Source organism: Ictidomys tridecemlineatus, chromosome 1 (assembly GCF_052094955.1).
Source record: "Ictidomys tridecemlineatus isolate mIctTri1 chromosome 1, mIctTri1.hap1, whole genome shotgun sequence".
NCBI classification, from domain to species: domain Eukaryota; kingdom Metazoa; phylum Chordata; class Mammalia; order Rodentia; family Sciuridae; genus Ictidomys; species Ictidomys tridecemlineatus.
The window spans coordinates 18290416-18311287 of record NC_135477.1 but is presented as its reverse complement, the minus strand read 5'-3'; the positions used below and the strand labels follow the sequence as shown (position 1 = coordinate 18311287).

General features: G+C 49.9%; 1 long non-coding RNA gene across 1 annotated transcript; it reads right to left on the bottom strand.

Moving 5' to 3' along the window:
* Nucleotides 1–1819: 1819 nt before the first annotated feature.
* Nucleotides 1820–19132, bottom strand: LOC144366192 (uncharacterized). Its single transcript, XR_013425128.1, has 4 exons — nucleotides 18844–19132; nucleotides 16945–17080; nucleotides 2361–2423; nucleotides 1820–2069 (listed from the first exon to the last, which is right to left on the bottom strand). It is a non-coding gene; the product is annotated as an uncharacterized LOC144366192 (long non-coding RNA).
* Between the last annotated feature and the right edge of the window lie 1740 nt (nucleotides 19133–20872).

Genomic DNA, 20872 nt, shown 5'->3' with positions numbered 1-20872 from the left:
TTTCAGGCAGGCCAGCTGCGTTCTGCATGACCGAATCGGACACCTCTCACTTCCTCTGTGAACGGAACTTGGTATTCAGATGACGTGCGAGGCAGGTCACTTGTGCAAAATAGAAAACTCCACCTTCAGACTCCAACCCCAACCCCCGGGGGCCTAAAAAAAAAAAAAGGAAAAAAGGAAAAAACTAAACAGAAAAAAAAAGCAACACCTGAAAGGAACTGAATTTCACACAAGAAAAGACTTTTCTAAGAGTCACCAGTGCAGGTCTAAGGACTGGCAAGTGGCTGTGGTGGGTGCCTGAGGCCTATTGGAATGTAGATCAACACCTTCCTGGCTGTGTGACCTAGACCCGTGGAATTAACATCGCTGAGCCTCTGATTCTTCATCCTTGAGGGGACAGTGATGCATGTGCTTCTGGGAGGCATAAGAAGGGTAGCATGCAGCAGGACTGTCCTCCTCTTCCCAGGGTGGCAAGATGATCCAGCCCCTGGCCCTGCTGCAGGGTCAAGCCATGAAAGCACCTTCCAGGAAATGCCTCCTGCTGGCACCTTCTCCCACCCTGCGTGAGAGATCAGATATTCCAAACCCTAGCTCACTGTGTGTGCGTTGGGGGTGGGGGATGGCCAAACTGTCCAAATCAGAGGGAAGCCCAGTCTCCATGGGAGTCCTTGGGTCCCAGCTTCCCAACTTCTCAAAGTGCACAGGGGACAGATGTTTTGGTCTCTGGACCTGCTCATTTCCTTCCTGCTCATAGGCTCAATAGCTGGACTATGACACACGGATGAACAAATCCTCCAGGAATGATGCTCCTTTGAAGTTCTTGGCTGAGTTGAAATAAGCAAAATCGGAAATATCCGTAAGTCACGGGAGAGGCGTGGTTTGCATCATCTGCCTCAATGGTGAGGTTTCTGCTGGGCCACAAGCACCCGGCCAGGCTCCAAGCTCTCCTCCCACAGGTTCAGTTTGTCTGGAGACAGCTGAAGATAAACAGGCAGCGTGGTGAAGAGTGAGAAGTCAGAGATCGCAGACCGCGCTTCCGGACTGTGTGAACTTGAACATGGGCATGTGGCTGACGCTCTCTGAACCTCAGTTTCCTGTTTAGCGGGGACTTTAATACCCACCTCAGATATGTTTTGAGGGTGAAGTGAACACTACCTAGCACAGTGCCTGTCCCATAGCTCGTGCTCCGTGGACAGCATGGCCTCACCTTTTCTTTCTAAGCCCCATCTGTGCCTGGCTGCACTGTGCATCCCACCAGCCAGAACTGAGCAGTGCGCAGAGGCCTCCCCCTCCCTCTCTGCCACCCCAGGCAGCCTAGGAGGTCTGTGCATCCCGTTCCTGTTTCTGCCACCCTCAGCCTTGAGGGTGGTCCGGACTCTGATAGCCACCTCCTCTCCAGATCAGTCTTCCTACCTCCACCCTTGCCTTCTCCCATCACCTCCCCTGCTACTGCCAGGTTCCTCAGCCCCTGCTGACCCCTGAGACCCTCCAGGATGGGCTCCTGCGTCCCTCTCCAGTTCTTCCTTCCCCAGTGCATTGGGGGCTTTGGTGAATTGAAGCCGTTCCCTGTAGCCCTCATGTGCTAGCCTCCGTCCCTCTTCTTGACCTTTGTCTCTCTACCCACTGCCGCAGCTCAGATTCCGAGGCTTGGTGTAAGCATCCTGTCCTTCACTGACTAAGAAAACGACAAGAAGGGGCTGGCGTTGTGGCTCAGCAGTAGAGCACCTGCCTGGCACCTGTGAGGCCGGGGTTCCATCCTCAGCACCACATAAAAATAAAGAGAAGAAAGAAAACGGCGAGAAATCACTCAACACAGAAGTAGTTTTCATGTCAAGGGTAGGATGGCTCTTTGACCTTAACGGTCAGGTTCCACACTGGACAGCTCTAGAAAGAGAGCATGCTCCCAGAATCTCTTTATTTTTATAGGGGGAGCCCACAAAGGAGATGCGATGGAATGTTCTTCACCAAATAAGGCAGGAGACAATGTTTCCGAGGTGGAGTCTTGCTTGGTGATGTCTTGTGGTCAGCAGATTGGTTGACATCTTGGCAAGTCACACCCATCTCAGGTGCTGTGGGGGAGGAAGATCGAGAGGAAAGTCACACTTACATCGCGAAGCCCAACGCCAGACCTGTCTCCCATATAGCTCCAATGCGCATAGCTCACACACACAGCCCACGGATGGTGCTCGACAACTGACCACCCTAACAACCGCTTCAGCACTGACCACACCTGTTTTGTCCCCCCCTTTCTGTGGCACCTGGGCACATTGTCCTGATAGCACAGGAACAGATAGGCTACAAGCCAGCTCTGTCCTAAACACATTTGCTCGTGTTAACTCTTTTAATTCTTACAATCTTACCCTAGAAGGCAGAGTACTTTCTTCTCCTCTGTAGGGGATACATTCCAAGACCCCAGTGGATGCCTGAAACCAAAAATAGTATATTATATAGAACTGTATATTATATAGAACATTCCCATCATCATCCCTCCCTATACATACTTACTCTTTTTAAAAAATGATCTTTTTAGTTATACATGACAGTATAATGTATTTTGACATACTATACATACATGGAGTATAACTTTCCATTTCTGTGGTTATACACGATATGCATTTACACTAGTTGTGTATCCATATATGAACATAGGAAAGTTATGTCTGATTTACTCTACTGTCTTTCCCATTCCCATCCTCCTCCCTTCCCTCCCCACACCTCTCTCTCCAATCCAGTGAACCTCCACCCCACCTCCCACCCCAGGCCTATTGTGAGTCAGCATCCGCATATCAGATAGAACATTTGGCCTTTGGTTTTGGGGGACTGGCTTATTTTATTCAGCATGATAATCTCTACTTCCATCCATTTACCAGCAAAAACCATCATTTTATTTTTCCTTATGGCTGAGTAATATTCCATTGTTTGTATGTAGCACATTTTCTTTATCCATTCATCTGTTGAAGGTCACCTGGGTTGGTTCTATTGCTTAACTATTGTGAATTGAGCTATTCAATTGATGTGGCTGCACCACTACAGTATGCTGATTTTAAGTCCTTTGTGTATATGCCGAGTAGTGGGATAACTGGGTCAAATGTTTGTTCCATTCCAAGTTTTCTGAGGTATCTCCATATTGCTTTACAGAGGGTTTGCACCAATTTACAGTCCCATCAGCAATGTATGACTGTACCTTTCCCCCCACATCCTCACCAATGTTTATTATTGCTTGTATTCTTGATAATTGTTATTCTGACTAAAGTGAGATAAAATCTCAGTGTAGTAGTTTTAATTTGCATTTCTCTCTCTAATTGCTAGAGATGTTGAACATTTTTTTCATATATTTGTTAATCATTTGTATTTCTTCTGTGAAGTGTCTGCTCAATTCCTTTGCCTATTTATTGATTGGGTTATTTGTGGGTTGTTTTTTTTTTAAAATTTTGTTTTGTTTTATTTTTTTGGTGGCAAGGTTTTTTAATTCTTTATATATTCCGGAGATTAATACTCTGTCTGAGATGCAGGTGGCAAATATTTTCTCCCATTTTTATAGGCTCTCTTTTCACATTCTTGATTGTTTCCTTTGCTGTGAAGGAGCTTTTTACTTTGATCCATTTATTGATTCTTGATTTTACTACTTGTGCTTTCAGACTCTTGTTGAGGAGTTCGGTTCCTAAGCCACCATGATGGAGATTTGGGCCTACTTCTTCCTCCAGTAGGTGCAGGGTCTCTGGTGTAACGCCTACGTCCTTGGCCCACTTTGAGTTGAGTTTTGTGCAGGGAGAGAGTTAGGGGTCTAATTTCATTTTGCTACGTATGGATTTCCAGTTTTCCCTGCACGATTTGTTGAAGAGACTACCTTTCCTCCAGCGACATACGTAATCTTGATAAAAGTTAATTTGCAGATTATAAACAGTAAGAAACTAACGACAATAACCGATGATAAAAACATGCAATTATGACAACATATTATAATAAAAGTTATTTAAAACTTACAATTTGTTTATTTCTGGAATTTTCCATTTAGTATTTTTGAATCATAGCGAACCTGAGATAACAAAGAGTAGAAAGCAAAACCACAATAAAGAGGGCGGGGTGGAAAACTGTTCTATTTATCCACATTTTTACGGATGAGGAAACTGAGGCACAGAGGTTGAGTGGCTCGCCTGCGGTCAGACAGCTGCTAATTAATCAGGTGGCAGGACTCAGACCCTTGGGGTGGCACTGTGCTCTTAGGAGGCTGTTCTGCTGGTTCCTGGACTTTGCTTTGTCCCCTTCTCCTTGCACTGTCAACTGCCCTGGGACTCGTCTCAGGTTGGGACCTGCAGGACTAGCAGGAGGTCAGCTCCCCAACAGGGGCCTCAGAAAGTCCTGGACTGAAAGAGCCAGCCCCAGCCACCAACAGGGAGGCTGACGAGTCCTAGTTCTAGCAGGAGAGAATACCAGTCCAAACGGTCAGCAGTCAGCAGACTTCCTCAAAAGAGGAGGAGGGGGTCGAAGCTTTTGGAGTCTTCCTAGGACATTCTGGTGGAAGGAATAAGAATTCTGTCTCCAGGGATTTCGTGCAAGACCTGATGTGGGGCAGGGGGGTCTCCCACCCTCAGCCCGTCCTCGACAGGGGCACCGTTGGTGCTTCTTGCACTCTAGGCGGCTTCAGGTTAGGTTTGCCTCAGGGGCTTCTGGGCGGACCTGCAGGAGTCCCTTCCCAGCCTATCTGCACAGCTGTTCCCTCTGGTTTTGAAGTTTCTGCCGAGGTGGACTTCTGTCGGGATTCAGCCTCCCTGGACACCTGAGCTGCTCTTCCTCAGGCACAAGGCTGGCCCAGCTGCCTCCTCCTTGGCCGATGTGGCTCACCAGGCATGAGGCCAGGGCCAAACCAGTTACACTCTCCCGATGAGTTGTCTGTCTCTCCAAGACGGACAACCAGGTTAAGAACGCGATCTGTAGCTAGGACTGAAGTAACAACCATAACAATGACAACAAGGGCGACTAGCACTTGCCTTGATAAAGCACATCCTGAAGGCCAGGCGCTGAGCCAACATAACCCAGGCAGGATCCAAATGAATCATCCAGGCGACCAATAAGACACTAACATCCCTGTTTTACAAATCGGAAAACAGAGGCTCTAAGATTGGAGCGACTTGTTCAAGGCCACAAAGTAGTGAAGCCCAAGGGCCAGGCAGCCCAGAGCCTTTAACCACCATGCTCTGCCCCCTCATGGAAACTAAAGAAGCTGATCCTGAGCCCACACTGTGGTTTAGAGCAGCAGGTTTAATCCACAAGTGACGGAGCCTGCTTAGGCAAGGCCGCCAGCAACCAGAGGAGGGATTCCCCTCCACCAGCACTTCAGGTGGAAAAACAAACAAGAGGGAACGGCCACTCCTTGCCTGAGTCTCCCGATGTCCCCATTCCAACCCACTTTCCTCTCCCACATGTTTTCCAACCACCCGCCCATCATCTTTCAACGTCTACCAGAAAGAAGACTTCTGACCACCTAGGAAATATCAGTTTCTCTCTGTCATCTGTTAAACCTTTATCCGAGAATTCTGAGATTGGGTGTCGTTCTTCCCATTTTACAGATAGAAAAGCTGAGACTGTGAGAAAGCAAACGGCCTGCTCAAGATTACTTTGTTAGCAGAACTGGGCTTGAGACAGAGCCTGTGCTTGGTCTGCCACACCATAAAAGAGGGGAGAACCCCTCAGAAATGACCTTGGAATCTTGGGGAGCAGGGCAATGCCTGGTTGGGAAGGAGGGGATGGTCTGGGGAGGAGAGTCGTGTCCTGACGGAGCTCAACCAGACCCACCCTGCTTTGGCAGGCTGATGCTCAGTCCCCTGCCAGGAAGGAGGAAGGTGCTGTCACTGCAGCAGACAGATGTCTGTGGGGTGAGCCACCAGTCACCGCCCCTGTGTGATACTTAGTACATGAGAATGGTCTTCCGGATGCCAGCAGCCCACAGGCCTGAGAATGCTTGGCCTCCTGGGACCTTAGATCGCACACCCAATAATCATGAAGCTCCCTGGCAGCTCCTCCAGCCTGCCAGGGTTCCCACGGCCAAGCAGCCAGGCTGGACTCCGTGACCTCCCTTTGCCTTGCCTGGGACCACGCAGGTCACAGGCCCTGAGGCACTCACCTGCCGCCACTCACTGCACAAGCAGGCAGGCAGTGGCACGTGGATTCCATCAGGCCTGAGAACCTTCAAGAAGGTACCCAGAGTCGCAGAACCAGGTGCCCCTGGATTCAATCCTGGCACCTCTTCTCATGAGTCATTCTGACCGCGGGCAAGTTACAATGCTTGCTAGACCTCATTGCTCATATTTGTACCAAGGGACCAATCATACTTCTTCCATGGTTTTGGAATCAGAACATTTATGTACACATCCATCCCGCTATGGTTTTCCGACCAAATGTCTCTGCACTGGAAGCTGGCTCTTTGGTGCGGGGGTGGCATCCTTAAGAGGTGGGGACTCTTGTGTGTGTGTGTGTGTGTGTGTGTGTGTGTGTGTAGGGGGTGATTAGGTCATTGGGGGCTTTACTCTCATAATGGTTTAATGCCCATGTCACCAGAGTGGGTCAGGTAGAATTTCTCCCACTTCCCACTCCTCACCTCCTCTAATAATTAATAATAAAAATAAAAATGTCCTCAAGGAGCAAAATTGCCCCTGGGGGAGAACTACCCCTCTAAGCCCTGGAATCCCGTGATGTGAAGGAGAAGGTATCCCTAGCCTTTCACTGTATGTACACAGAAGGGAATCTCTTCACTGTGTCTTTTGATATAAACATTTCCCCTCTTTCATCCAAACCCAGAAGGCTTGAAGTGAGGTCTTACCTAGCTACATGGCCACTCAGAACCTCAGTTTACTTCTCTGTAAATTGGTGGTAGATAAGATGAGCTCTAAGATCTGGTAAGCCTGTGTGTTAATGCCGACCGCTTTGTTTTAAAAAGGAAGAAAAGGACATTCAGAAATGCATTGCTTTGTCCAAGGTCTAACCATTGGCAACACCTTTACTAAAACCCAGCCGATGGCCCCCTCTACCCAGGACTCTTCATCCCATGGCCATCTTGCATTAGAGGCATTGCTACCTTGTGCTGCAGATAGGATGAAAAAGAAAGAGCCTGGGCCCTGGTCACTTATATGTGCCATTGAGTAAGCAAGGAGATAGAAAAGCTTCTTCTCCATAAATAACCACAGCACCAATGATGTGGCTTTCCGAATGAGCCAACGCAACTCGCAGAAACACAGGGCTAATTGCCTCTTTCAAGACAGTGAAGAACCTGAGGGTGATGAATTGCGTGCTAGTCAGTGGCGGGCTGCTGTGACAGAGGGCTGCAAATGCCACTCTGGGGATGTGTTAATGAAGGCTCTGCATGCACAACACGAGAGGCAATTATTCTGTTCTCCCTGGCACCGGTTCCTCCTGGCAGGGGAGCTGCCCGCAGGGTTGGAAGGAGATCAGGAGAAAGTTCACAGTGAAAGCCAGATGGAGAAGGAACAGGACTTGCTGTCTGGATCAGCCATCGCCAAACAGACAGAATGCTTGTCTGCCTGAGCTTCCGCATCCTGGAGGACATGAGGAGGAGGAGGAAGTGCGAGGAGCAGGAGACTCCAGCTGGTGGAGGGAGACAGCTCTGGGCTGCTTCCAGGCTGCGTGGAAGCCGCTATCTCTGCAGCCCTGTGGCTCTGGGGCTGCCTTCCCTCCTGGCCTGGAGATGTCATCAGGATGGGGGACCGAGAGCCATCCCAAGACAAAATATGGCCAGGCATGAGACTCGGGACAGCGGCAGTGGGAGCTGGGTGAAGACCAGTCTGTTCGTGGTCTGCAAGGTGTTCCCTGGGTGGGTCGACCCAGCCCCCCTCTCCCAGGTCCCTTCAGGAGAAAGGCTCTTCCAGATGCCAGGAAGAGGACTGTCTCCTTCCTCTCCTGCTTGGCACCAGGCCTGCCAGTGGAATTATCCAGACCAATTCCATCTACTCCACCCAGATCAGGCAAAGTCAAGTTAAAAATAATAAGGAGGGATGCCATGGGGCCAGCCGAGTCACCTGGACTGAGGGTGTGTGGGTTGCAGGTAAGGGGATCCCACACATTTCCCAGGGTGATATTGGGGACCAGGAGCAGGTTGTGGAGTCTGTGGAGGAGTGTACGAACCCCAGATTTAGAGGCAGCCTTCCCCCACCCCCACTGGCTGGCATTTCCAGGCCAGGAGGGACCTTTATGTTCCATCATGTCCCAAAGGACATCTGCTGCTGTCTCAGTGAGTCAGAAAGGCCTGGCTGGTTTGTCGTGGGTTGCTTGGCACCTGGCCACATGCCTGCCTGCTTTATTTCTAATTGTGTCTTGGAGGTGGTGGTCCCACCCAACACCCCCTCTCAGGAGACTACTGTCACTGACTCTAGTGAAGCATCATCTGGGGGCTAGTCACCCAGGAGGAAGAGTGCTGAGCACTCTGGCAAGTTGAGATGAGGTCCCCTCTGCAGCCGGAGCGGGTGCAGCAGCCTCTGGGAGCAGCATCTCAGGGATGGAGGAGTCAGGGACTTCTGGAAGCCCTGTTGTCCTCAGAATGAGCTGGCATAATTCTGGCAACAGAAGACCACCCATGAGGACTGTCCTTTGGGCCTGGACAGCTCGGGCCTAGGGCTGGGCACAGGCTGCCCCAGCTCATGCAGGCCCAGTGTGAGGACCGCTACCAGAACAGGGGTACTCCGGATGGGCTGCCCTTCTCACAGAGATAGCTCCGGACCCTCACATCACTTGAGGCCCTCTGCTGCTTGGGCTTCCTTGCCCCACACCCCGCTTCTCCATACCACCTGGATAGCGCAGCACAGGGCGGGGGATTCCAAACTTCATATTCATGAAACCACCTGAAAAGATGGTCAGCAATACCTTCTTGGCCCCGTTCTTCAAGGTTCTGTTTCAGTCAGTGCCAGCAGAGCCCTGACATTGGCATTTGGCATTTTCATCAAACTCTCACTCGGGGGGCTACTGGTCTCCACTGTGAGGAGCCTGGTTCTGTGGTTAAGAACTTGGACTCTGAAATCAAACTGCGATTCAACCCAGCTCCGCCCTTTGCCAGCTGTAGGACCTCTAAGCCTCAGCGTCCTCATCTGTAAAATGAGAATTGGGACTGCCACCTTCCTCAGGCTCTGAGGACCGGATGGGTGACGTTTGCCTGGAGGAGGTCAGGCCTTCACAGACGCTAGCTATTATTGTTAATGGAATCCCTGCTGAGCCTGCCCGTTCCCCACAGGTAATTAAGGTGCAATGATGTTTGTGGTTCTGACTTCAAAATGCCCTATTTTTTTTTTTTTTTTTTTTTTTAGGGAAAGTGAGGGAGGCCTTTGGGGGTGATCTGCTTTCCATTTGGAGAGCTAGGCTTCTTTGCCACCCATCATGAGCAAGCTACGCCATGAACGTAGCCCAAACACATTTGTGTCTTCCCACAGTGTCAAATTTATAGGATAACAGCCAACTGGGGTGGTATGCACCTGTAATCTCAGCCCTGGAGAGGCTTAGTCAGGCGGCTCACAAGTTCAAAGCCATGGTTGGCAACATTTTGAGACCCTGTTTCAAAATTCTTTTGGCGGGAGTGGTACAGAGGATTGAACTCAGGGGCACTTGACCACTGAGCTACATCCCCAGTTCTATTTAGAGACAGGGTCTCACTGAGTTGCTTAGCACCTTACTTTGAGGCTGGCTTTGAACTAGTGATCCTTCTGTCTCCGCTTCTGAGCCGCTGAGATTACCGGTGTGTGCCACCTGTGCCCAACCCTGTCTCAAAATTTTAACAAGTGAAAATGGCTGGGGATTTAGCTCAGTGGTAAGGCATCCCTGGGTTCAATCCCCAGCATCACAAAGAATAAAATAAAATAAAATAATTGAACATATGAATTTACAAGCTATCATTACTTTTATCATTTGCAATTCCTGAGTACTCGTGGCTCAGTTGGTACTCATGAGCTGGGCACTCACATGTTCTTTTATTCCAGTCTCAATTACTAATATCTGTAACACTCAAGTCACACATCATACTTTCCGCAGTGACATATGTGGGTTACAAAAAGGTGAAGAAAGGGTCACAGGGACTGAGACTGCACTGAGAAAAAGGCAGAGAGCAGATACAAATGCAAAAGAATCATTGTAGGTGGTAGATAAGATTATGAACCAGCTGAAGAACCTGTTCTGGATGAAGAGCTGTCATAGCAGGAAACTTATTATAGGCCAGGGTCCAGGTTTGAAGTGGGCCATGCTAAGCAGGGAGATCAAGCTGAGCTGAAACCTGGGGACAGGGTGTTGGAGGCTCTTGTTGCCTGTTGACCTCACGACACGTTCATCTGTTCATCCGATGGTCTGAGGAGGGGTTGGTGCTTGCTACTTAACCAGTTTTGTGGTGCTCCTCCTTTTATGAGTCTCAGATGAGGGGGTTGTTTCATTTAGTGGTCTGGTGTGTTTGATAAGTGGAGTTTATCATGGAGCCATTTCCCCAAGGAGCAAAAAAAAAAAATGGAAAAGTTTCCTAGTACCCTCTGTCCAGACAGAACTGAGCACTGGGAAAGTCTCTGACAGCCCTCTGTCTTGCTTGGCTTTGAAAAGAAAACAGAAGTCTGCTTGTGAATAAGTCTATCCCTGACCTTGGAACCTGAGGGAGCCAGCCAGTGAGCGAAGGGGCAGGAGAGAGCCAGGGGAACTCCAGCAACCAGTAAAGAAGACACAGCTCTCCACACGGGCCTACCAAGTCCTCCAGATGCCCAGGCTAGACAAACAGACCCCTCTGGGGCACTGGCTGCCACCGTCCTCCAGGCCTCTAGGCTCATCTGCTGAGCTTCTTTTCCTCTTAGGCTCACTCACACTTTGAGAAATCATGAGCCAGGGTCCAGAAGCAATAGGTTGTGTGCACACCCCAGGTCCCCTTGGAGCCAGGCTTAAAGGTGGAGACTGGCAGACTGACCCAGGGCACTAAAGGGTATCAACTACTCAAGGATAGAGGCATCCAGCTGACTCTGCACGTTGCCTTAAAAGTCTCCCATGGGTCTATCCAGTAGAGTCTCAGCTGTATCCTAGAAGGTGATGACCACTGGATTATGATCACCTGCCCTCTCAGATGCCTAAAATTCTGCCGTTGGAGCACTTTGCCTCCCATGAGGTTTAAGCCTCACTGAACTCGGCACATCTTTGGAAGAGCTAGCACTCTTAGACAGTGCATGTGTTGACACTATAGTAACACACGCTAAGCACTGAATATTTTGCTAACTAATGATAGAAGCTATCGTCATTATCATCAATATTTTGGTGTCACGGAACTTTCAGATCTTGGCAAAGAAATATCTGAAAAGAGGTAAAAGTAGGGCTGGGGTTGTAGCTGAAACCTGTTGCCTGTTGACCTCACGACACGTTCTTCTGTTCATCCGATGGTCTGAGGAGTAGCTCAGTGGTAGAGCACCTGCCTCACATGTGTGAGGCACTGGGTTCCATCCTCAGCACCATATAAAGATAAATAAATAAAGATATTAGGTCCATCTACAACTAAGAAAATATTGAAAAAAAAAAAAGGTACAAGAAGAGAGCATTGGGCTTCTGCCAGAAAGCCTGCTAAATTGCGTGACCTTGGGTAGGTAAGTTAGCCAGACTGTTCGTGCCTCCATTTCCCTTTGGTACCATGATGATGGTGGTTCTTTTGCCCTTCTCTAGCACCAAAGATCCTTATTTATTTATTTTTTTAAGATAGAATCAGGTGATAGCATTCTCTGGATTTTAGGACCATATTATCCCATAAATACCAGGAAGTATAATTCAAAATAATTTCTGTGGGTATCAACATTCCAATTCTACCATTGGCTCCATAGCAGCAGACACAGAGGGAATGCTGTGACTCCAACTCTACACAGCAGTGAGCAGGGAGGCCCCACGTACAAGTCCTGACTCCTTGTCGGTGGCCAGAGTGACCCTCCACCTGCAAAGCTGAAAGGGAACCCACAGATGGAGGCATGTCATGGGCAGTGTGGTGGGTGGTTAAAAGCACAGGATCTTGGGGCAGCACGTTCCGGGAGGGCCAGGTCCTAACTGACCCTCCCAGTGAGTGCTGTGACCTTGAGAAAGTTCCCGATCATCTTGGTGTCCTCATCTAGGAAACGGAGATCCTGACTGGACTGTGGTGAGGATCAACAGAGAGTTGCGTGACATACAGCACTTCAAGTCCCTGAAAGGAACATGTCAACGCTGCTGGCCGCCTGACCGGCCTCCTTTCTCTTGGTCTCCAGTTCAACATTCATTCAGCATAGGTTAATTTATTGCTGGATGGGAAGAAAAATGAGGCTACACTTGAAAGACATTCACACATTGATGGTTTTTTTTAAGCATTTCCTTGAGCTCACTGTGAGCCCCCGGGGGTGGGGGTAGGGGGGAGCCAAGAGCTCAGGGCTGCTCCAGGTTGACATTTGCCACAGATGAAGATGTTTCCCCTTGGAAGAAAGGCTGCGTTGTTGTTCTTTTCGGGCTCTCTCTGGGTCTCAGGGAAGTGGCATGGAGTAGTTCCCAGGAGAATCCAGGGGTTGTGTCATCCCTGTGGCTCCTCAGGCTGACTCATATCCACAGGACAGAGCTGTCCCTCAGAGACTGCTGCCCTTTCAGGAAAAACCCCCTCTGGGCACGGGGAGAAGCATTAGCAGTGCAAAGGAGAAATAGAAACTCACTTGACTTTTACCTAGAAACTCCTTGTTTACTGCATGATTAGCTATGGACTGCAGGCTCCTGGGGGTCCTCTTATTCATCCCTGTGCTCCCAACGCCCACAGCTTAGTGCCTCTGTAAGTACACACTGGGAAGATGAATGGGTGAATGGATCTGCAGACAGATGGGGGGGAGGAATGAAGGATTATGATGGCCCCCTTGGCCTTGAGCAGTTCTTGAGCCAGTGGAAAGGTCAAGAGACACCTAAAATAATTCATTTCATTATTTATTTGTTTTTGGTATTGGAGATTGGACCCAGTGGAGCTTTACCCATCCCCAGTCCTTTTTAATTTAATTTAATTTAATTTTTTATTTATGGAATAGGACTCTTGCTAAATTGCTGAAGCTGGTCTTGAACTTGTGATCCTCCTGCTTCAGCCTCGGAGTCACGGGGATTATGGGCTTGCACCACTGTACCGGGCACACCTAAAACAACTTTTAAACACACAAAAAAATAATCTTTGCTTACGCAAATTGAAGGTATAACTTGTAGAGTCCAATGCTTTTGGGGGCATGAGAATGAGCCTCACAGACTCCAGCTATTGGAAGTGTAATTAACTATGGGCTCCTTCACTGTGTTCTGAAATCCATGGCTGCTGAGTACCTCCTAAGGCTGTTCCAGCCAATAACAGCGCAGCACAGTTTCTTGGGCAGGCTCCATCCTGGGCAGCACTGGGCTCCTCTGGCAGCTGGCCTTGGCAGAGGACCCCCCTCCCCACCCCCTACAGCCTTGCGAAGCCTTCCTGAAACTGCTCAACAGTCTGTAATGCTTTCGCCCAACTCCCATCTCTCTGTTAACTGGGAAGCAGTCTTTATGTTGAGGTCTGACAGCTTTTCCAAGCTTTCTGACTCCCTCTCCCTTTGCCTCTCCCAGGCATTATTAATGGGCATGTTTAATCCTTCCTGGGCATCTGCTTCTCAGAGGACCTTGCCTGGTACAGCTTCAGTGGTACAAAATGATCACCATGGGCTAGGGAAGCCACTTCATAGACTTAATGGAGGAGGTGGCACTTTCTGGATTTTCATAGCAGCGTGCAGATTCCTGGCTTGGGTGATGGAGGCACAGGGTGGACTGCTGGCTCTCTGAAGGCAGGGTCTGCTTTTGTCACTGTGAATCTCCTGCACCAAGGACTCCTTGTCCCTCCTCTATAGCTCCAGAATGCCTGGTGCATGTCTGTCTTCTGGAAGTCATCGCTTTTCACTGTCACAGAAAGATTTCCTCAGTTATCCCTGCCCCCCAGAGCCATTTGCTTCTTGAAGGCAAAAAGGTCTTATTTCAGAGACTCAAAGACCTGGTTTATAGATGGTGTCCAAAGAACCGTGGTTGAGGGAGCAGGTGGTCAAGAGGACTGGTAATTAAAGCTGAGAGGTGGTGGTTAAGGGTGGAGGTGGGGTTTCTGGGGGGCAGACAAGGCATCCCAGCTTGTCTATTTGTAAAGTTCAGAGGGAGCTCTGGCTGCATCCTGGCACCATGGGCTCTTTCCTTTTCTTTCCCCCAGTGAACATTCTGTGATCTCACGAGGGCCTTCTCTTTGAAGGATCATCATAGTTTTCAAAGTCTTGCTGTGCAAGTGATCTCATGGCAACTATCCAACTCATGGTATGGAGAAGGGAGTTACCCCCAATTTTACAGGTACAGGTGCAGTGACATCTGTGGTTTTAGGTTGCCTTCAACCACTAACACTTCTGCTGGTAATAGTACCCCAATTTTTTCTTTGAAGAACACCCCTCCTCCATTGAGGACTGTCCACCAAGGTACCCCACCCTTCCTCTGCAAAAGGGTGGTCAAGTTACTTAAGTAAGGCAAATCACTCTTTCTAGAATTTGCATCTTGCATGAAGAGACAGTAGTTTTAAACAGCTGGAGCTTACAATATGATGCAGCAGTTCCACTTCTTGTATATACACAAAAGAAATGAAAGTAGGGATTCAAACAGGTATTTTGACACCCATGTTCACAGATAGCATTATTTACCCAAATGTTTATGAACAGATAAATGGATAAACAAAGTGTGCTGTATACATACAATGAAATATTATTCTGCCTTAGAGAGGAATGAAATTCTGATACCTGCTACAACATAGATGAACCTTGAAAATATGCCAAGAGAAATAAGCCAAACACAAAAGGGCAAATCTTATGTGACTGTAATTATATGAGCTATCTAAAATGGTTAAATTCAGAGAGACAAGACAGTTGTATAGTGGTTGCCAGAGGCTGGATGGAAGGGAAAGAGGATGTTATTATTTAATGGTGATAGATTATCAGTTTGGGATGATGAAAAAGTTCTGGAAATGGATAGTTGTTGCATAACAACAGGAATGTCCTTAATGTTACGGAATAATTCACTTAAAATGGTTGAAGTGGTAAATGTTATGTGTATTTTTGACATGATTTTTAAAATATCAAAAGAGCAAAAGTTTAGAAAAAATGAGCTGGGACTGATTCTTACCCAATGCTCATGCCTAGAAGGAGCTTTTCAATGTTTTCTGCTACCTGCACCCCTGGGGCTGCCCTTATTCCTGTTCTGGGTTGGAATCTAGGCTTCACTACATGTCAGCCATGCGACCTTAGGCAAGGTACCCAGCCTCTTTGAGCCTCAAATTTGTCATCTGTAAGTAAGGATAATACCCAAGTCCTAGGGAGGTTGGGTTCCATGAAAGAAAGCTCATCAAGAGCTTAGCACAGGGCCTTGCATGTGGTACACGCTCATGAGTCATGGGTGTACTGTCCTCATTAAAATGGAAGAATTAGGAACTAAAGTCCACATTTGCACAACCTGTCAGTGATAGAGCTGGCACTAAGGTGTGGAACTCCAATCCCCCAGCTCCCAACTCACTGGGAGGAAGGAGGACGTGACTTATGGGGTCTTTGCTTGGTCATTCCAGTGGATGAGGGAGTTTCTGTACCAGCTCTCCTGCTCTCTGAGTCTCTCCTCAGTTGAGAAAGCCCTGTGCTCCCCAGCCATTCTTGTTTAGCCATGAAGACACTTTAAAGATGGGAGAATTTTGTCTTAAGAGGGAATAGGGGGAGCAAGGGAAACCCTTCTCCCAAAGCCATGTTATCAAATGTCTTTCAACTTTTCTTAGATTCCAACCTCTCATCCCACTGGATTTGCATGAAGACTTAATAGAATATTGCCTGTAAGCCCTATCTTGGTGCCTGGCACATGGTAGGGACTCAGTACAGTCCAGCTCTCATCATTATATCTGATAGACACTATGGACCCTCCATTGACCCTTAAATGCTGCCTTCCCCAGCTCCTGGGGGCTGAAGCTCCTGAAAGGAGGCCCAGATTCTTTTCTGGCAGTTGGGATTGGCTGGCAGTATGAAGTCAAGGAGGAAAGGAGGGAGGAGCATGCGTGGGCAGCAGGTGCTTTGGGGCTACAGCAGAGACGCTGCCTGGGGTCCCTGAGGCCACCCTGGAAATGTCCACAGTGAGCACTTTCCCCAGAAACTCGGTTTACCTGCCCTTGAGTGCCTAATCCCTGGTGAGAGTCCTGACCCTTCACCCAGCAGAACCTGGTTTCTGAACACAGTCCTGCTGAGAAGCAGCCGGGGAAGTGGGTTACAGAGAGGAAATCCCACAGGGACTGAGGTCAGGAGCCTAAAGTCACCAGCTGGAGATTCTGACTACTGAGGGGTCACTTAGGTTCTCTCTCCGTTTCCTGGTCACTTGACATCTACTAAGCACTTGCCAGGAACACAAAGACAGTTCCCACCTCCCAAGATTCTAGGGATGCCTCTGGGGCCAGTACCACAGCCCATTTATCCAATCTACCTTCAGCCACAGCACCCCACCTAGAGTGTCTAGTTCCTGCCCCGGGGGGTCTCTCCCACTCTGCAGGGCCTGCTAGGTCCACCATAATGTGCAGGCCAGCCGTGTGCAGAGGTTTATCTCCCCTGCTCCACCCCTGGGCACCCCACTACCAATGGGGCCAGGAGCCAACAGGTACCTACAGTGGCCTCCTTCCCCAGGCAGCCTTTGGAAGGACTCTCGGTGTTTCCGGGGGAGCTGATCCTCCACCGCCCACAGAGGCCACCGGAATGACCCCTCTTCTTGGGGCTTTCCCTCCTTTCCTGTCTCACTTTCCCCACCCCTTACTCCCAGGATCACCTTCCAAGTCAATCACTCAAATCCTCATTCAGGCTGTTTTGGAGGAATCTCATCTAAGATAGACTCCTCATCCATCATAAGGTGAAGAATCTGGAAATCAAGACTGGAGGAGGGTACCTGGGGACACAGAAGAGGAAGCACTAGCCACCCAGGGACAGGAAGAGCGCTCAGCGTAGTCACAGTCTTGAAGGATGGTTTGAGTCTTGAAGGATGAGGAGTGGGTCGGCAGACAGGATGGAAGGCAGGCAGAGACCTAAAGATGGGGGAGAATATGTGAAAACCCTGATATTTCAACCCACTGGAGTCTGGGATGTCAGCGAGGGCGGGACCTGTTGCTGGGCATGCGGTGGCGGGGCGGGGGGGGACCCAGAAAGGTGCCCACAGAGTAGTGGTGAAGGCCCAAAGTGAAAAGGAACAGGAAACGCCCATGTAATCTACAATGGCCTGGGGCCAGGCCTGTCCCGTACCCTGGGCTTCAGAGCTGGCAGGAGCAGGCCTTCCATCACGTGGGATAAAGGGAGAGGGGAGAAGGAGAAGTGGGCTCCGTCTTGCAAGCCATGCTGTTGGCCATAGCTGGGTCCTGCCGCAGAGACAGCCTCACCCACTCCGCGACAGTGACGAAGGGACAAGGAAGAGCATGACTTGAACCCCGGGGCAGCTCCATTCGGCAAACCCCTCCTGGGAAAGCACTCCAAAGCCCCCTCTCCAGGAAGCCCCTCTCCCTCCACCCCCACCTCCTATGACCATCTGCCAACTCATCTCACCAGGAAGACGCCTGGAAAAATGCCCCTTCTTTTAAAAAGCCCAATTTCCAGGGCTCTTTGACCTTGAAGAAAACCTTGCTGGATGCTTCACTCCATTTCATGATGTTTGTGATTTTTTTTTTTTTTTAAGAGAGCACAGATGAGCCAGGCAGGTGTTTAAATGGCTTTTGTGTATTCTTAGAATTCGATAGTTTCCTGGGCAGGAAGATCCCCAGGGAGCTTGTTATCTATGGAGGTCACCTGGCTGAAAATCCATCCCATTCATAGAGGAGATCAGAGATCTTTCAAGGAGGCAGGGAGGACTGAGGATGGCAGACCTCACTGTGAGAGGTGAGGGTCGGCTGTAAATTTCCTCTCTCTCTATTGCCAACCCCAAGCCAGCGCTCTGTCTCCAAGCTCTGAGAGCTGGTGCTACCTCCACACACACACGTCCTAGGAGAAAGCCCACTGCCCCAGCCCTGACAGATCCGCAGCCAGGCAGCCACACCTTGGAGCAGGAACACAGATCACCCCCAACTTGCAAGAATAAGCATCATTCATCGTTTATTCTGGGCTAAGCACTTCACAGTTGCTAACTCACTTCCTCCTCAGCCTACTGTCAGATGCCTTCATTTTGCACTTGAGGTAACGGAGGCACAGAGAGGTTATGTACGTAGCCCAAGATCACATAGTGAGCGAGTGGTGTGTCGGCCCTGTGAGCTCAGGACAGTGAGTAGCCTGTTCCTATAATTGGTGGTTCTCTAATTGGGCCTGAGTGAGGGAGAAAGAGGCGTTCCTGGAGTGGAGTGTGTGAGATAAGAGAGCCCGGATGGAATGAAGAAATCGCCATCAACACCAGTGCCACCTTCTGAACACTTAGTGGATCCTGGCCAGATGTTTTACCCGTAGTCTTGCTCTCACCAACACCTTGGCAAGGTAGGTACTGCTGAGGCCATCGCTGGAGACCATTCACACATTCATTCATTTCTTCATCCATCCATTCACTCGTCACTCACACAGTGTGGTGTCCTCAATCTCTGGTCCAGAGGCCCAGAAAAATCATCCCGGTCCTGGCCCAAGTCTACCATAAGGACACCTTCTGCCAGCTTTGCTCAAGGTGGGTGGCCTCGGTTGCCCAAGGCCCCAGGTGCATATCTGAGCATCTCCCTCCTCCATCCAGATTTCCCTGGCTCCTCAGGGCAGGCCTTCAAGATGTGCATTTCCTCGCCAAGTGCCCTTGTCAGGGCCTACCCTACCGGCCCTGCCTGCTCACCTGTGAGGGCGGGTAGACACACCATGCTTCACCCAGCCGGGCTGGCAAAGCATGGCGGGGGGCACAGGAGAAGTTGCTGAGGGCCTCAGGCCTCTGGTGGAATTCGTCCACATCCTGTTCCTGCACGTGTTCCTGAGAGCATGCTCTGCTCAGATTTCATCCCAGGTCTGGTCCATGGCCTGAAGAGACCCTTCTGCTCAAGCCACGCCACGGCCCCAACCCCATCCCCTTCCCCAGGGCGCTGCCTCCCTGTGTCCATCCAGGAAGTTTGTCCTTCCTCTCTGGGCAACCTGGCCTTGACCAGGGAGCATCCCAGAGTGTGATTTCCGTCCGGTTTTGTCCCATGATCACTGTGCCATGGAAACACCTCCCTCCCTTCCCCTCCCGCCCCTGGCGCCACCTCAAGGCCACTTCCCGTGTGACCTTCCTGCTCCTGGGAGCAGAGTCATTCCCACACTGGCTGTGGCTGGGGCCAGCCCTCTGTCTCCCTTCCTCCCTCTCTCCTCGGTCCCTCCCAGTCTCTGGGAGGGAAGCAGGTCTGTCACCAGGCCCCACAATTGATGAATAGCCCAGCTTTCACTGATAATTCTACCCCTGAAGGCTGGCAGCCCAAGCTTTGAGTAAACATAGTGATTTTCCTTAAATAAACATCCTCCCCACAAAGTGAAGTTGGTGACCCCCACCCCCCAGCCCCAGCTCAGCTGACCAGGCCACTGCCTTCACCTCTGGGCCCTGCTGCCCCTTCTCCCCCAGCCCCATGGCAAGGGTGTGGGAACCACTTGGGAATCACAATCCCTCTACGGAAGCTATAGTAAGAGAGTCCTAAACCCTCTTTTTCGCCCATGGAAGCTCCATGTGACCCCACACCCCTGCCTTCCATCTGAAATGTTCAGTTCCTCAGAGGACTCCAGCCACCAGCCCAACAAGGAGCAAAGCAGACCGTCTCTTCCTCTTCCACTTGAATCTGCTGTTCCTGCCTGTCCCCTTGGGTCTCTTGGATTTGGGAAGCCAAACAGTCTGGCTCCTGATCTTCCATCTCCATCCCTATCTTGTCTCCCTAAGGTCTTCTTTCTGGCCTCTACCCTCATGGTCTTAGTTTTGGCAACATGGCCTCCAGTTCTAAGCCTACTTTGGAGGTGGGTAGAGAGACCCTGGGGACCTGCACACTATGAAGATCGAATGCCTCTGTGCCCACTGCATCAGCTTATAAGACTTACTTATTGGGGGTCACAAAGCTGAAGGGCAGAACCGTCTCCAGACTGCGCTCCTCAGAGGGAAACTCATGTGGATCCCTCGCCCCGTGGCCTCTGGTCCCACACTGAGCCCATCACATCAGATGCTGTGGTCCCCTATAAGTCTAGATATTTTTTTTTAAGTTTTCTTTTTTCCTGTGTGATAACTCCTTTTCCTTTCTCCCATCTAAGCAGGAGTTATTTGGAAATCTTGCTTTCAAAGGTCTGTCTGCTCAAAAATCAAAGGAAATTTTTAGGGAGTGTGCAGAAGAGATAAACAGATTTACTGGAATAAACAAAATGCTCCCAGCAGTGCAGTGGACAGCAGCTTCCCCAGCATCTCCTGCTCTGAGCCCAGAGAGCTCCTCCTAGGGCAGGAGATCAGAAGGCTCCAGAAGCCCAGCTGCTCAACAGGGTGGGTGGAGTCAGAGAGACCCCCAGAGTGTGTCAAGTATTTGGCCTCACGGGCCTCTGTAGACTCCAGCACAGAGGCAGAGAAGTCAAGGCAGAGCAGACAGCATCTCCATGGAACCCTATGCTGACCTCAGACTGGGTCCAGGACCTTGGAGCATCTCACAAATCTAGAAATGCCAGGATTCATGGAGTGACGTGTCTGGTGAGCTGAGGCTCTGAGTCAGACATGGATTTCACTTACACAAAAAGTAACCTCTGTGTTTGGGCATCAAGGCTTATCATATGCCGGGCCACCAGAGGACGTGGAGTTACCAGAGCACACCACACTATTTCCTGTCTTCTTGCTGGGTCTTTGCATGTGCCGTTCCCTCTACCTGGAAGTC